At 36.3% G+C, this 17,500-nt stretch overlaps 1 protein-coding gene across 1 annotated transcript in view; it reads left to right on the top strand.

Annotated features, from left to right (window-relative positions):
- Nucleotides 1-17,500, top strand: part of LOC144973622 (uncharacterized) — a 459,437-nt gene that overhangs the window by 113,958 nt on the left and 327,979 nt on the right. Inside the window, exon 2 of the transcript XR_013645602.1 lies at nucleotides 13,512-13,590. The gene's annotated coding sequence lies outside the window, so the exon portion shown is untranslated. The remainder of the gene's footprint in view (nucleotides 1-13,511; nucleotides 13,591-17,500) is intronic.

Below are 17,500 nucleotides of genomic sequence, written 5' to 3'. Positions count from 1 at the left end.
TCACAACCATGTTAAAATTAGCCGAAGAACTAAACTCAGCGACTATAAAAAAAGGCATTCAGAGTAATTAGGCCCATAGAGCCGGAGTTTATCCCGGTTCCTATAGCGTGAAGCCGACAATAGTAATTGCTTGCTACCCTTTGGATAGGACGCTGGTCGATCGCAAAGTACTTTCCGTCAGATCTAACATATCCAGCTACCCAATCACTGCAAGGGTGGACAGGGGGGTCAATCGGGACCGATCTCGGGATCGATCTCGGTTCCTTTGATTGTGATGAGAGTACTCTACCAACTGAGCTAAAGGACCCCCCCCCCCCCCAAGCGACTATAGATATAACAAAATAAACGTCGCTCAACTCGAAATTGTTTGTTTTTTTCGCCAGCCATTTTTATGTTATTTATTTTGAATTGTTTATGAGTAGTTGTCACTAAGTTCTATCAACTAGACTATAGATAGAATGCGCTTGGCGAAGGAGTTCACAACATTGCCATCCGGAAGTATAACGGACCGACACACAAACTCTGTGTAACCATGAACTTTTATAGTCTGGTTAATACAGTTTAGTGAGAACAACTCACAAACGCGGATGGCAAAAACCATAACAAAGGCCTGAGTGACGTCATCTGCATACTATCTATAGATAGTTCGAAGATGACGTCACTCAGGTCTCTGTTATTGTTTTTTTTTTTGCCATCCGCGTTTATGAGTACTTCTCACTGAACTGTATTAACCAGACTATAAACGTTCATGGATACACACAGTTTAGTGTGTTGGTCCGTTATACTTCCGGATGGCAATGTTATGAGCTTCTTAGCCAAGCGCATACTATCTATATACGTTGAAAGTTAAACACATTGTTGGTATGTTATTTCCGACCCGCAAATGTTGGGAGTTTATATATTAAAAAAAAATAAGCGCAATGTATCAATTGGATTCAATAGTCTGATGTCACGTCGCCCAGCAACGGCGGCCATCGTGGTTTTAAACAAAGATAATCGGTACTTTTTATTCTTCATGCTGGCTAGAACTGTTCATATGTCTTGTGATCAGAATGTGTAAAAGTCAAAACATGGACAAATTTATGTTTTGTTTTCCCTCTGGATACACTTTTATGTTCGTAGTAGAAATATTTAATGAGGGCGTCCGCCATTGTTCCGATGGTTAAGAGCCAGTTACTAAGTTACCATGCGTCACTACGAGGGAAGTGACGTCACGACTGTTGAAGCGTATTGCAAGACAGGTAAGCCAACAAGACATGGAATTAGACTCGCCCAGAGTTGAAAAGTATTATTGTTGTTTAGGATTGAAGGATTATGAAGACGTCACCGAGTTCTTTAACGTTGCCGTAAAGTATCGAACTGTGTTGATGAAAGTATCGAATTCTTTTGATAAAAATATCGACCTGTTTCGAGGAAAGTATCGAACTCTTTTGATGAAGTATCGACTTGTTACAATGAAAGTATCGAACTGTTTTGATGAAAGTATCGAACTGGGTTGATGAAGTATCGAATTGTTACAATGAAAGTATCGAACTGTTTTGATGACAGTATCGATTTTAAGATAAGTCTAGATGCGAAGAGGAATTTGAAATGCTTCCATTCTACAAATTCGGTTCTTTGAAAGGATATGCTTATAATGATAGTATCGGTTAATGAGAATACTTCGCTACAGAAGCAATGAGGTCCTGTGGTATGACACTTGTCTTGGGATCGGAAGGTCCTGAGTTCGAGTCCCGCTCAGAGCGGCGCATATTTGAGTCCTTGACATAGGCGCTTTACTCACATACTCTCACCGTACTCATATGTAAAATGAGAACCTGGCCCTTAACATTGTTTTTAGAAGTCAAAGTCGGAATGAAAAGAAATTATGATATCGCCTACCAAACGTCATGTCTGATCCTACATGTTAAATGTTGCTGTTGGCTTTGGACCCGTTATTAAGCCCTTTGAGCACCTTTAGTTGATATTGGCTTAAAGCACCTTTAGTTGATATTGGTCTATATAATATAATCAAACTTTAGCCGATAGCGTGTAAATATTTTATATATTAAATATGCTTGAGCTTTTATATAGCTCAATATCCACTAAACGTGCTCAAAGCGCTTTACAAAGAGTTCCTGACCAACAGCGACACGCAGCATATAGAACGAGACATGACGCCTGTTAAGCGATAGTACAATTTTATTTTCGGACAGAGACAACTCTGTTAACGATCATGGACTCATTTTACATCTGAGGATGGTGAGAGAATGTTAGTAAATGGCGTTTTCAAAGGACTCAACTATGCGCTGGGCGAGGCTCGAACCTAGGCCCTTCCCATCCGAAAGCGAGTGGCATACCACAGCACCACATATCCGCGCATTCTCCTCAATAAAACATAGAAACCTCACCCAAGTATAATAATATATGTATTAATAAATTATTTATTTAGCGTCCAAAAAATAGGTTAGTAAAACCGTAAAAACTGGAGGCAGCAGAAATGTGGTTTCTTAGAAGGATGTTAAGAATCTCATGGACAGAGAAGAAAACTAACGAAGAAGTATTAGAGCAAGCTGAAACTAAAAGGCTATTAATTCGTACAATAAGAAAAAGACATGCAAGTTTTAGGGCACCTAAATCGACATAAATGTATTGAACATCTTGATCTCACAGGAAAGATAGAAGGTAAAAAGAGTAAAGGTAGACCAAGAAAAACATATTTAAATAGTTTGAACAGCTGGGTGACAAAGAGAGAGAAGAGTAATATTAGTTTTCTGAGGTTATCTGATCAGAGAGATGAATGGCATACCATGATCACCGATGTCTGGCACAGACTTGGCACTTGAAGAAGAAGTAAAACCGTTTGGCCAACATACATCACAATATTGTAGGAAGCGTCATTTTGTCTCGACCCTAACCACTTTCGAATCAGAGAAATTTTGATCTAGCCCAACGTGCGCATATACGCAGGTCTGTCACCGAACCCGTTTGTGGGCCTAGTTTAACATTGTTGTAATACGCTTCAACAGTCGTATCGTCACTTCCCTCGTCGTAATGACGCATGGTAACTTAGTAACTGGCTATAAACTATCGGAACAATGGCGGACGTCCTTATGAAATTGTTCTCTGACAAGCATAAAAACGTATCCAGAGGAAAAAAATAAATTAAATCTGATCATGTTTTGACTTTTACACATTCTGATCACAAGACATATTATGAAACGTTCTAGCCAGCATGAAGAACAAATAGTACCGATTTTCTTTGTTTAGAACCACGATGGCCGCCATTGCTGGCGACGTGACATCAGACTATTGAATCCAATTGACAATATTTTGTGTCATTTTTGTGTGATATCCATTACAACAATGAGGCCATAAGGAATTGGGTTATAGGACCTGCATATAAGTCTTGTCGATCTCGCCTTTAACACGTAATCTATAAATAGACTAGTTATTAAACATACGATCTAATAAATTCAACAAATAACAAAGAGCTTCGTGACGTCACTTCATCCATTCTATTTATAGCACGATGATAAAGGTCAAGGAAAAGCTAAATTAAATATAGATTATAATAAATATTCATTACGTATCTATCTTGGCAAAATCGTGATATTTTTCAATTTGTGAAGGTCATTTGTAACCCACCCCCTCAAACCGATATTATATCTGGATGAGTCAGATGATCATCATCATCATCATCTTGCCTTTTTCACCCTGGGTCAGGGTATAGGCCACAGACAAACAGTTCCCATCCTTCTCTATCACCATCATCATCATTGCCTTTTTCACCCTGGGTCAGGGTATAGGCCACAGGCAAACAGTTTCCATCCTTCTCTATCCCGAACTAACTTTTTTATCTCATTCCAGGTCTTACCACTTCTCTGTATATCAGCTTCTTTAATTCTCCTCCATGTTCCTCGTGGCCTTCCCCTTAATCTTCTGCCCTGAGGGTGGAACCCTCCAATACTTTCTTTGTTATAGTGGAGTCATTCTTTCTAAGCGTGTGTCCAATCCCCTCTCAGTGACATCTGGGCAAACTTCCTTAGAATTATTCCTACTCCCTGTGTATGAATCCCGTCCCCTCTCCCTGAATATAAAATCTCCTCCCCAGACTTGAGGTGTTTCTGACCGGATTGTATCCAGTGGGTTTCGCTTACTCCAATATATGCAGCCTGTATCTTCTCATCTCAGTCACAACTGATGGTAAACAATAATTATTTTAACTCTCCACCAGGGACCGTTTTAAAGATTTTCGCCGAAGTGTCCAACCTACCAAACACAGACAGTGGTGTCTTTACATCCAAACTCAAAATCAAAAAGGCTATAATATATAAATAGTTTACTTGTTCAGCTAAACAAGCTTAACATAACCACAACAAGTTCCGAATAGGCTTCAACAGTCATGACGTCACTTCCCTCGTAATGACGCATAGTAACTTAGTAACTGGTTCTAAACTAGCGTAACAATAGCGGACACCCTTATGAAATACTTCTCTTCTCCGACGAGCATAAAAGTGTATCCAGAGGTGAAAAACATTATAAATAAATCTGATCATGTTTTGACTTTTATACTTTCTGATCACTTGACATGTGAAAAAGTTCTCACCAGCATGAAGAATAAAATGTAGCGAATTTCTTTGTTTATAACCAAACTGCTGGTTGCAAGGTGGACGTGACATCAGACTATTGAATCCTATTAGAAAGTGTTCATTGTATCGTAATACATGTCACGGCTAAGCTGATTGTAAATTATATCTATAGAGTGTGTCTCGTGTACACCAATTTAACTCTAGAGTCTTTTTTTGAAATCATCCTAAAATTTGACTTTTCCTTATTAACGACAAAATATTTTTTTTAATTAAAAAAAGTACAAAACAACAGCTTCACAAAGTAAGAAATGAATTCACAGTATTTCCAAAAAAAAAAATAATTTAAAAATCTAGTGCTGACACGTAGTTTCGGTGTACCACGCGAGAATGACTCTACCACGCGTACGCGAGGCACATTCTAGAGTCAGACTCGCGGCCGCGAGGCTCACTCAAGAGTCTGTCTCGCGTACGCCAATTTAACTCTAGAGTCTTTTGGGCAATAGAGTCATAATGATAATAATAATAATAATAATAATAATAATAATAATAATAATAATAATAATAATAATAATAATAATAATAATAATAATATATCTTTATTGTCCATAAATATGGCAATTTGTCATTTAGTTACACTTGTTATAACGTTAAATGATAACTTAACATTGAACAGATATTTCACTCCTACTTTTTTCTCTCTCTCTCTCTCTCATTCTCTCTCTCTCTCTCTCTCTCTCTCTCTCTCCTGTCTTCCTCTCTTTCTTTCACACGTGCGATATACACAACATAAACATATTCATTTCGTTTTCAATTTGTTACAATTGTGGCAATTCGACACAACTATTATCATCATTATCAATTGGTCAGTTAATCTAACATTAAATAAATTAATCAGTTAATCAGTCAACGAATCAATCCTTGGTTTTTCTGTACGATATGAAATATTCAAAATTTTTATTGCTGATGGAACGAACGTTGATTTATACTTGTTAGTTCTACATTTAATCTGACAAAACCTTCTCCCAGATGGTAAAAGTCTAAATTCATGGTATAAAATATGTGTTTTATTGTTGGTGATTGAGAGTTCTTTCCTTTCTATTGCTTTTCCATGAATTCTTTCTACTCCATCAAGAGGATGGTTTATTATTTTTAATGCCTCTTTGATAGATTTTGAAATTTTTGATTTATCTTTAAGTCGGCATCCGCCAAACCATATGGTGCAGCCAAACGCAATTGCACTTTTAATCAATGAGTCATAATGAGTCGGCGTGTTACACCGACATATATACTAATCTGCGCGTCGGGATTGACCAAGCGTAAATGACCCTTCTGGACTCCATTCAACTGACCGTTTCGTGTCTGCTGGTGATTCCCCAACACAAAGCCTGGATCGAGCCGTGATCAAATCTATGACTGACTGCCAAACAGATTAAAAACAGTTAATGTTAAATTTTACCGTCCTGTCAAAGATCTGAATTCTCATTTAAAGTTCTTTGGAATAGCTGTGGCATGTGACAGTATTTGATCCTAAGTAATTGCCTCAAACAGAATTTTCTAATACCATAATCACGATTCCATACTCAAATCAGGACAAAACACGAATAGTGTTGACAAGCTTTTTAACCTATCTAGACTAAAATAGAACATGCCAAGGCTTTGATTTTGATTTCGTGTCCATTACTGTCGTACTCGGAAAAATCAAATATTTACAGATTTGGTCAGAAAACTTATCCTTCAAATTCTTATCGATTAAAGTTACCCTCGTCTTGACAAAAACTCTCAAACCGGGGACTTCGGGAAGTCCCAATTTGGAGAGCTTTTGCAAAGGTGAAGGTCATTTTATTCGATCGATATTTGAGGGATGTGTTTTCTGGCCAAAATCTTATTTATGTGATTTTTTAAATTTTCTTTTTTTTTCAAAGGACGGCGGTAATGTTTAAGTCATATCCAACAAATAGTAGCTACCTGGTCCAGTAAATGACGTTTTTGTAACTTTCCCCTTCCTGCTCATACCGCACTTCCGGTTCCGTGCGTGTTCGAATGTCAGTCGCACGAGCAGTGCTGTTTGTGTTGATGTGCCATGAATATCTTGAGCTGTCTTTCGAGTCTGTACGTTTTCGAAAATTGTTTATAACTAAATATCTTTCAAGTTTATGATTAAGTTTACGGTTGAAGTAAAATCTCAAAAAAAACAATTCCGGTATTATTATTATTAGCTTTTATTTTGTAAAGCTTGATATAGTCACAAAAGAAGTATTATTACTTATTACTCCTTTTCACTTTCTTTTATCAATGATGGTAGCAAAACGAAAACAAAGCAATTCAAAGTAAAAAGTAAAATAAAATAAAAAGAAAACGAACAAAAGAAAATAAGGACACCCTTTGTGTTTTTTTTATTTTATTAATAAAAAATAACGAATTGAAATAGCTTAAAAACTATAGAAACTTTTAGTGTATAGAGTATTTTGCACAGGAAGATGTTATAGATAGTATGCAGATGACGTCACTCAGGTCTTTGTTATTGTTTTTTGCCATCCGCGTTTATGAGTAATGCTCACTGAACTGTATTAACCAGACTATAAACGTCCATGGATACACACAGTTTTGTGTGTTGGTCCGTTATACTTCCGGATGGCAATGTTATGAGCTTCTTAGCCAAGCGCATACTATCTATAGATAGAATGCGCTTGGCCAAGGAGTTCACAACATTGCCATCCGGAATATAACGGACCAACACACAAACTCTGTGTAACCATGAACTTTTATAGTCTGGTTAATACAGTTTAGTGAGAACAACTCACAAACGCGGATGGCAAAAACAATAACAAAGGCCTGAGTGACGTCATCTGCATACTATCTATAAGCCATAAGATACAATAAAATCACGGAATATGTAATAATGGAAAAATTTGACTCAGCAGTTTTTGGACGCGTTTTTATTTTTTTCCAATTTTTGCGTAAAAAAAACCCGCTTGAGTCAAATCTTTTCCTCTTTACAAATAAATAACAATGTGAAACTGAATGTAAGCTTCAATCTAATTACAAAAACAGATCAAATGAACGTTTCGGGTTTCCCCTCTATCAACAAAACAGGATGAATGAAACACCACAAATAAATGAGATGATGTGTTAGTGCCGTAGTTAAGATTCACTACCACATCATCTCATTCATCTGCCATGTTTCATTCATCCTGTTTTATTGATAAAGGGGAAACCCAAATCGTTCATTTGATCTGTTTTTGTAATTAAATTGAAGCTTACGTTCAATTTCACATTGTTATCTATTTCTTCGAGCTTCGAGCAGTAACATTTAAATTATCCTCTTCACAAAAAAACACGATAGTGTTGTCGGCTTATAGCATCGTCCTGAAATGTTCACCACAATTAAACTTGAATAGTAATTTAAAAATGAAGATAATTTATGGTTCTATCGTTTCAATTCTATGGTGGCTAGTAATATAAATCTTAAGGTGGCATAATTATCCTAGAAGCAGGATGTGTGACAGCGTGGCTTGCTTCGTACCCAAAAGGTACCGAGTTCGACTACCCGCCTCGTTGCGTGCATGGCAATGAGCAAGTCACCTCGTCTGCTTAGCTGACTTGCGGCGGTACACTGCGGCTGACGCCTGGGTCATTTCAGTCTTCCCTTGGAATAGACCCAAAAGACAAATTTCCCCTAGGGGATGAATAAAGGGAATTTTATTTGTTTTTACTTTGTACTTAAGGCTGATTCTTAAGATTCTAGAATATAAAAGAGCAATGCTGGATGCTCTTTAATGAGAACCAGTATATATTTAGAATTAAAAAAAAAAGATGCCATCATTCTGAGACCAAAAGATCAATACGCTTCAACAGTCATGACGTCACTTCCTTCCTAATGACCCATGGTAACGTAGTAACTGGCTCTAAACTATCGGAACAATGGCGGACGCCCTTATAAAATATTGCTCCGACGAACATAAAAGCGTATCCAGAGGAAGAAAAACCCATTATAAATATGATCATGTTTTGACTTTTATACATTCTGATCACAAGACATATGAAAAGTTCTAGTCAGCATGAAGAATAAAAAGTACCGATTTTCTTTGTTTAGAACCACGATGGCCGAGGTTGCTGGGCGACGTGACATCAGACTATTGATTCCAATTCCACAAGGCCAGTCCTCCAGAAAAGTCATTTTACATTTCCTGTGAGATTGGAATTAGTATGTTGAGATCAGAAAAGTGAGTGGGGCAAGCACTTATGTTGATAACAACAAGAGATGAAGTGAGTAGGAAAGTACCAGAAGACAATAGAGAATAAACTTTTCGCGGCGGTGATGAGGGTTTGAACCCGCGACCTTACTGGTACGACAACTCCGCCTGGCCGGAGAGAGCGTGACTCTACCGTATAAGCTATCCACGACCCGAAAAAAATCGTCTCTAACCCTAGTCATTATTAGAGCTCTCTCTTCCCGACTACTTGAGATCGCGGGTCCAACACACATTATTTAATTTATGAGAGTACAGAACATTTCTGCGATTTCATGTCTATGAATATCATTGACTTATATCTGGGCCTCATTTAGTATCTAGATATAGGGACATACAAACAAGTCATTAGTTCTTGTATTCATCGTTGGTAACATGACCGTTTTAACTCAGTCAACCCTAACACCGACTATATCCGTAGTCTACCTAGGGTTACTTTTACCCCATGCCTATTTATTATTACATTTTTCTGAGACAAATTATAGGCGTAGTATCAAAGCTGATGTTTTTAGTTTTTACATGTTAATGATAGTATATGCTCATTTTTAATAAATTTGTTCCAATTTTGAAAAGTAGCAAAAATCTCTAGCATTGAGTGATTTAACTCTCTTTATCAGCTATTTTTAGAAATTTATCCAAAACTTCACACTCGCCCAACACAAAAATAGACTTTTCAAACAGATTACCAACGAGTATATTCTATATTTTGTTCAGAAAAATGAGCTCTGCAATACAGTGTCGAGTTTTTTATAGATTAAACTGTAACAAAATGAAATTAGAACAAGAAAATTGTTGGTAATATCGTAACCAATGTGACGATGTGCCTTTGGGTGGTAAAGAGAGGGTTAAGATAGTCAAGAACGACTCACCGATTTCGTTAGGCCTATGAATATCATTGACATATATATAGTATATATATTTACGTTTCCGAGAATATACAATTGTTTACATTATCCATAAACAGAGACATTTGTTTATGCTGCGTAAGTATCGAGCATCGCTCTGGTCAGTCTAAGGGACCGATAAAGCACGTAGTTATGTTTACACGACTGGCCATTCATGGATGTGGATTGCCTCATATAACAAAATGTGACAAACATCGTAACCATCGTTATGTTATAGATAGAATGCGCTTGGCCAAGGAGTTCACAACATTGCCATCCGGAAGTATAAAGGACCAACACACAAACTCTGTGTAACCATGAACGTTTATAGTCAGGTTAATACAGTTCAGTGAGCATTACTCATAAACGCGGATGGCAAAAAACAATAACAAAGACCTGAGTGACGTCATCTTCGAACTATCTATAGGCTGACACTGAAATCCAAAAAGACTGGCAGTTTGACGTCATTATTTGTTTTTTGCACCGCCTAGTGAGTTGTTGTTAGTAGAGCTCAAGGAAACAAGTTATTTCATTGGTTGAACTATTGAATACAACTCACGATTTGTTTTCTTTTTTGGCAAAAGACTGGCATTTTGACGTCATTTTTTGGTCAATATCAGCGTGGCCTTCGTAAGTTATGGCCTGATACTGAAAAAAAGGACTCAAAATTGCGTCTTTGGCCACAAAGAACAATTCGTGAGTATTCATTAGTAACCATGAAATAACTTGTTTCCATGAGCTCTACTAACGACAACTCACGAGGCGGTGCAAACCAAAATTGAAGTCAAAATGACAGTCTTTTGGATGTCAGTATCAGGCCATAACTTTACGAAGGCCACGGTATCAGGCGCCTTCGCTAACATTCTATTTGTGACCCAACGTCTCAAAACGGTATTATGTAGGGATCAACCTGATGCTAAAAAGTCAAATTAAAACCAAACTGGTCAAAATGATGAATGACTGGTGTTTAGCACTCTAAAATATGATATTCATTCTCCTCAATAAAACAAATAAACCCAACGGAAGTCTGATATTTTTGGCCACAAATTCTATTTTCAGCAACTTAATCATCCCGACTTAATACCGTTTTGAGACGAGGGGTCACATTTTAAGCACAGCTTATTACAGAAGGAACGAAATTGACGTCACTCTGGTCTTTGTTATTGTTTTAAACCCTCTCCTTACCGACTATAGATAGAATGAAGTTGACGTCACTCTGGTCTTTGGTATTGTTTTTTTTGCCATCCGCGTTTATGAGTAATCTCACTTTACTGTTTTATCCAGACTATAAAAGTTCATGGTTACACAGAATTTTGTGTGTTGGTCCGTTATACTTCCGGTTGACAATGTTATGAGCTTCTGAGCCAAGTGGATATTATCTGTACGAAAATCGTCACATTCGTTACGATACAACCAACATTTTTCTTATTCAAATTTCTTTTGTACTTCATAAGATTTCAAGAAAATGAACAGTGTGTTGTAGAGCATGTTTTGCTTAAGAAATTATGTATCTCAAGAACTTACTGCTATTGTGTTTGAGTGATAAAAATATATATTTTTGTGAACAAGGTGTGAAGTTTTGGGGAAAATCCTGAAAATGGCTGGTAAGGAAAGAATTAAGACTGCCATTTTTTAAGAGTTGTTCTCACAATATTCTATCAAATGATGCCGTGCGTTTATCCAAAATACTTACAACATCCGCCAGCCGGGTATAACGCACAAACAAACAAAGCTATGTGTAACCTTAATTGAGAGTCTGGTTGATAGAATACTCATTAAAATGGCTGACTAAAAATCGACATCACTCAGCTCTTTGTTATTGTTTTTAGACAGCCATTTTGGTGATTAGCTCTCATTAAATTCTGTCAATCAAACTTTTAACGTCAGCGGTTTCCACATATTTTTTTTTATCCGTACGTTATAGATAGAACGAAGATGACGTCACTCTGGTCTTTGTTATTGTTTTTTTGCCATCCGCGTTTATGAGTAATTCTCACTTAACTGTATTATCCAGACTATATAAGTTCATGGTTACACAACGTTCTGTGTGTTGGTCCGTTATACTTCCGGATGGCAATGTTGTGAGCTTCTTAGCCAAGCTCATACTATATATTTCCGGCTAGAGGGTGTTGTGAGTATTTTACCTAAACGCATAGCATCCACAATTGTCAGTGAATACGAGTCGTATAGATAGTATGCGCTTGGCTAAGAAGCTTATAACATTGCCATCCGGAAGTAAAACGGACCAACACACAAAACTGTGTGTATCAATGAACGTTTATAGTCGGGTTAATACAGTTCAGTGAGCATTATTCATAAACGCGGATGGCAAAATACAATAACAAAGGCTTGAGTGACGTCATCTTCGAACTATCTATAAAATGACATCAAACTGCCAGTCCAAGATGGTTCTAGTGTCAGGCTATATATGTTAACGATGGCTACGGTTATATCCGGCTAGAGGGTGTTGTGAGTATTTTACCTAAATGCATATCATCAATAATTGTCAGTGAATACGAGTCGTATTATGACCAAAAAAAAAAAAAACCCAATTAAAAAAAAATAAAATATTGCACTCAGTCGCACAGGGTTCGTTGGGTATTTCCAACCTGCGATCGTGACGTTGTATCACGTGATTTCGCCTTGTTAATCAGTGACGGTAATGGTTTTAATATCCGTTTCTAGACGTTCAAAGGACGGACTCCCACTGCTGGGAATAACTAACACGGGAGCATCCAGTATCTTGCTACTCCATCTCAAAACGGTATGAAGTCGGGATGACTAAGTTGCTGAAAGTGGAATTTGTGGCCAGAAATATCAGACTTCCGTTGAGTTTATTTGTTTTATAGAGGAGAATGAATATCGTATTTTAGAGTGCTAAATACCAGTCATTCATCATTTTGACCAGTTTAGTTTTAATTTGACTTTTTAGCATCAGGTTCATCCCGACATAATACCGTTTTGAGACGTTGGTTCACAAATAAGGACGGGAGATATATCTCAGTGTATTGGACAACATAAAATAGAATTTAGCCACGTATGGCGAAATTATTATGTTTCTTATGAGAACAAATGTTGTAGGAAATTACTTGTACTATAATCTACATGTTTAAAAATCGAAATTTATCAAGTAATAATCAAAACTCAAAATACAGAATTCACTGCATAAAAAAACCAAGAAAAATTATTGAATTTGGGATGTTGGGACTATCCTATCAAAACACATAGCATCAATAATATGCCTGCTTTGACAACACTCTCAATTTACGGACTTCCTTTCAGATTTTATTCATCGGAGGAGTGATCGCGTGGATAATGCAATATACTACTAGGTGACGGAAACCCAGGCATTGAACTCCAGTGTTGGCACTTTCAGATGAAAAGGGGAACAAAAGAAGACCACAAAGACGACAAGAAGAAGAAGAAGAAGAAGAAGAAGAAGAAGAAGAAGAAGAAGAAGAAGAAGAAGAAGAAGAAGAAGAAGAAGAAGAAGAAGAAGAAGAAGAGAAGAAGAAGAAGAAGAAGAAGAAGAAGAAGAAGAAGAAGAAGAGAAGAAGAAGAAGAAGAAGAAGGAGAGGGAAAGGAGGAGGAGGAGGAGGAGGAGGAGGAGGAGGAGGAGGAGGAGGAGGAGAGGAAGATGAAGAAGAAGAAGAAGAAGAAGAAGAAGAAGAAGAAGAAGAAGAAGAAGAAGAAGAAGAAGAAGAAGAAGGCGGAGGAGGATGCGAAGAGGAAGCGAGTCTCTTGTTAAACTGTTGATGATAACCCTGGTTCAATGTTACTATTTTTATATCACGTATAATCTCCAGACACGATCCGGACCCGTAAAATATTGCTGACGTCACAGACACGATGAAATCTGATGCCGAGCCATGCTTGAGAAATGTGGTGAGTGAACCTTTAATTAATATGTCACATCGTCGTCTCAAAAAATTAATAAAATGAGCTTTTATATAGCGCAATATCCACTAAATGTGCTCAAAGCGCTTTACAAGGGGTCCCTGGTCAACAGCAACATTTAACATGTAGGACGCCTGTTAGGCGATATTACAATTTATCGGACAAAGACAACGCTGTTTACGGCCAGGTACTCATTTTACACCAGAGTGCGGTGAGAAAATATGAGTAAAGAGTCTTTTCCAAAGACTCAACTATGCGCCGAGCGAGGCTCGAACCCAGGACCTTCCGATCAGAAAGCGAGTTTCATACCACTAGACCACATAGCCGCACAAAAATGATGATATATCGTAATGGACCTGATACAAAAAAAAAAAAAAAAAAACAAGAAAAAAGAAGCGATTTTACAATTAACGTGAATTGAAATGCGATTTCTTTGTGGGGTAATCTTAAGGAATTATATTAATTCTCCCCAATAATTCTCATAATATTGCGTTTAAACTTTACCCCGAACTTTTATTAGTCTATTTATTACTATGTCTTCGAGTGTGAGTATATAGTTGCACACATATGTAATGGCTTATGATTGTATAGTGGATTTTTGGTAGATGGTAATGATATTCCTTTGCATTGTGTTGTAGATATTAATAATTGAATGTACAACATCATTCCAAGCTTCATTTCTTACTGTTTATTTGTTGTGATAAATTCGAAATCCAAATCAAATAGCATGGTCATAATTCAATCAGTTTCATAAATTCAAAATCCGTAAAATCAATCCAAATGTCAAGTCATTTCCTAAGTAACCATTTTCAATGTACGTGTAATATTTCAAAGTCCGTAAAATAAAGATTCTTAGTAGGATGTTAGAACTTGCAGCATAATGTAAATAACCAAAAGACTTAAGAAAGTGCAGCCCAAAGTAAGGTAGAATGTAGAGTCCCGGTTTGAACAGAAACACTTTGTTTTATACCCTATCACAATACGCCCAAATAATCAGGGCCGTACGCCTAAATACTCAATGCCTTACGCCCAAATAATAAATACCGTACGCCCAAATAATAAATACAATACGCCCAAATAATAGAAACCAACAACAATCTGTTGCTTTTATTCCCAAATACCAATTAACAGCAATCAAAGAAAGTAATTTTCTAGAACTCAACACAATGACCAGTACATTAACTTGGGACGTGAAACTGTCCTAAACCCATTAAGAATTGACCATATTTTCATTGAAATCCTAGCCTCGTTAACTTTGCTTGAATATTAATCATGTTTTTCGTTAAAATTCTTGTGTAAATTTCTTGCATAAGCTTCAACTCTCTTACACAATTTTTAGCATCAACAATTCCTGTGCATAGTAATGATGTGTATCAAGCATACGATTGTACGTGTGAAAATCACGATTTATCCCAAAGCTCTTAGTTATTTCTAGCTAGTTGTGTTATAAAAATACATAAAAATTAAGAACACCATATTATATACATATAATTAAGGTGAATAATATTTCTTATAATAGTACGTAAAATCACGATTTATCCCAAAGCTCTTAGTTATTTTTGGTTAGTTGTGTTATAAGAATACATAAAATTTAAGAACATAAAATTATATATATATATATATATATATATATATATAATATATGTATATCATTAAAGTGAATAAGTATCTCTTATAATAGTACGTTAAATCAACGACAATTTTCTCGGCACTCTAAATAACTAGTCATTACTGCTATAATTTTGGTGGTAGACCGCCAGTTTTTGGAATATGTTCATTATTTATCCTAAAAACCCTGATCAAAAACTCTTTAAAATAACGCAAATGTTGCACAATTGTTGTGTTGACGTGAATATTATAAAAACTGCCTTTTGAAACAGTCCTGAATATTCTAGAGCGTCCTATTTATAATTAGTTTCACCCTTTTCAAATTTCTTTTGATAACTGCACAACCGGAAATGTCCAGCACACTCCACTCGTTTTCCACTCTGTCCAAAAATAAATAAATAAATAAACAGCGCCTGCGTGATTTTCGACTTAATAGGAGCTAGATCTATCTATATTCAAGTTCCCATTTAACCGAGTCATCAATCACATGCTTTTTTGCTGTCCAACAAAATTGCTTCCCGGGCTTGAGAACATGTCATTTGACGAAAGTTTAGCATTCCTCTATCTACCTTGCCTCAAATACAAAAAGAATGAGGGGGGTCTTAATTCAGCTCTACAAGATAATAAAATAAAAAAATTAATGAAATTAAAGAAATAAAATAAAATTCCCTTTATTCATCCCCAAGGGGAAATTTGTTTTTAGGGTCTATTCCAATGGAAGACTGGAATAACCCAGGCATCAGTCGCAGTACAGCGCCGCAAAGTGAGCTAGGGCGAGGTGACTTGCTCAAGGCCACACAACGCAGAGGCGGGTGATCGAACTCGTTACCTTTTGGGTACGAAGCAAAGACCGTACCGCTGAGCCACGCTGCCCGTCAATACACAATATAAATGATATAAATCCATCAATTTTGTTTACATTTTCCAAGATGACGTATACCAGAGGCGACTAATATAAATAATATATTCCAAGATTTCAGACCAAAATAAGACAGAACTCATTTATTATACGTATAGTGAAAACATGGAATAGTCTCTGTTTTAACACAAAAAATGCATGTTCTTTGAATCAGTTTAAAATCTTGGTTGATAGAGAGTTAAAGTCTCTGAGATTTAAGTATGAATAATATGTTTTATTCTATTTTACACATTTTTAAAAAATTAATTGATTAATTTCTGAATTAACATAACATAACATATGGCAGAGGGTGAAATAGGATAACGGCCCTTGAATGCCCTTAATATTGATTAGAAAACGGTAGGGGCTACCTGAAGCCGGTGATCGTAAAAGATTAACGAAAGATTGAAAATGGAGAGGTTTCGTATGGGAACAAAACAGACAAAGGACGTTTCGGGTACAAACCCTTCGTCAGCACAACAGTACACAAATAAACGTGGAAAACAAATAAAATATAATATATAAATACTAGAAATCTATTGATTCAAAGATTACAATAATGATACACGTGGTAAAGATTGTATATCAACTTAAATGTACGCATGTATGTGTGATGGACAAACACATATCTTTAACCGTGACATGCAAAGCACATACACACACACACACACACACACACACATACACACATACACTCATACATCCACACATATAGAAGATAACTATAATAAAGTAACAATTTACATACAAAATTGAAAGCCACGTTTGCAGTGCAAAAAATTATTATTCGTCATATATAAATCTCCCATCATATAATTCCCTGTCTACTAACACCTTGAAATAATCCATAGATTTTGCATTCTTTGTTTCAAATTTCAAACTGTTCCATTTCTGGACAATACGAATACCGAACCAGTTTTGTCTCATGTTTGTTTTGCATCTAGTGACAAAAATCTTAAACTTGTCCCCTCTAGTAAAAGTAACATTAGAACATGAAAAAAAAATAATCAGAAAAGTCTATCCTATCCAGACCATGTACTAATCTATAAACCTGAATTAAATCCCTACGAATTCTTCTATATTTCAAACTAAGTAAGTCGAGAAATTCCAACCTTTCCTTATAAGATAAATACTGTATGGCATAAATCTTTTTGGTAGATCTCCTCTGTACACTTTCAATACTAATAGATGGTCTTTTATATAATGGGCACCAGATGCAATTTCCATATTCTAAAATTGGTCAAACGAGCGATTTATACAAATATAAAAATATGGTTTTATCAAGACTTATAAAGGTTCTCTCTCTCTCTCTCTCTCTCTCTCTCTCTCTCTCTCTCTCTCTATATATATATATATATATATATATATATATATATATATATATATATATAT

The sequence above is a fragment of the Berghia stephanieae genome, chromosome 5 (assembly GCF_034508935.2).
Source record: "Berghia stephanieae isolate SIO BIC M18660-M18661 chromosome 5, UCSD_Bste_1.3, whole genome shotgun sequence".
NCBI classification, from domain to species: Eukaryota; Metazoa; Mollusca; class Gastropoda; order Nudibranchia; family Aeolidiidae; genus Berghia; species Berghia stephanieae.
The sequence above is the reverse complement of the archived record's forward strand: the minus strand, read 5'-3'. Positions and strand labels throughout refer to the sequence as shown.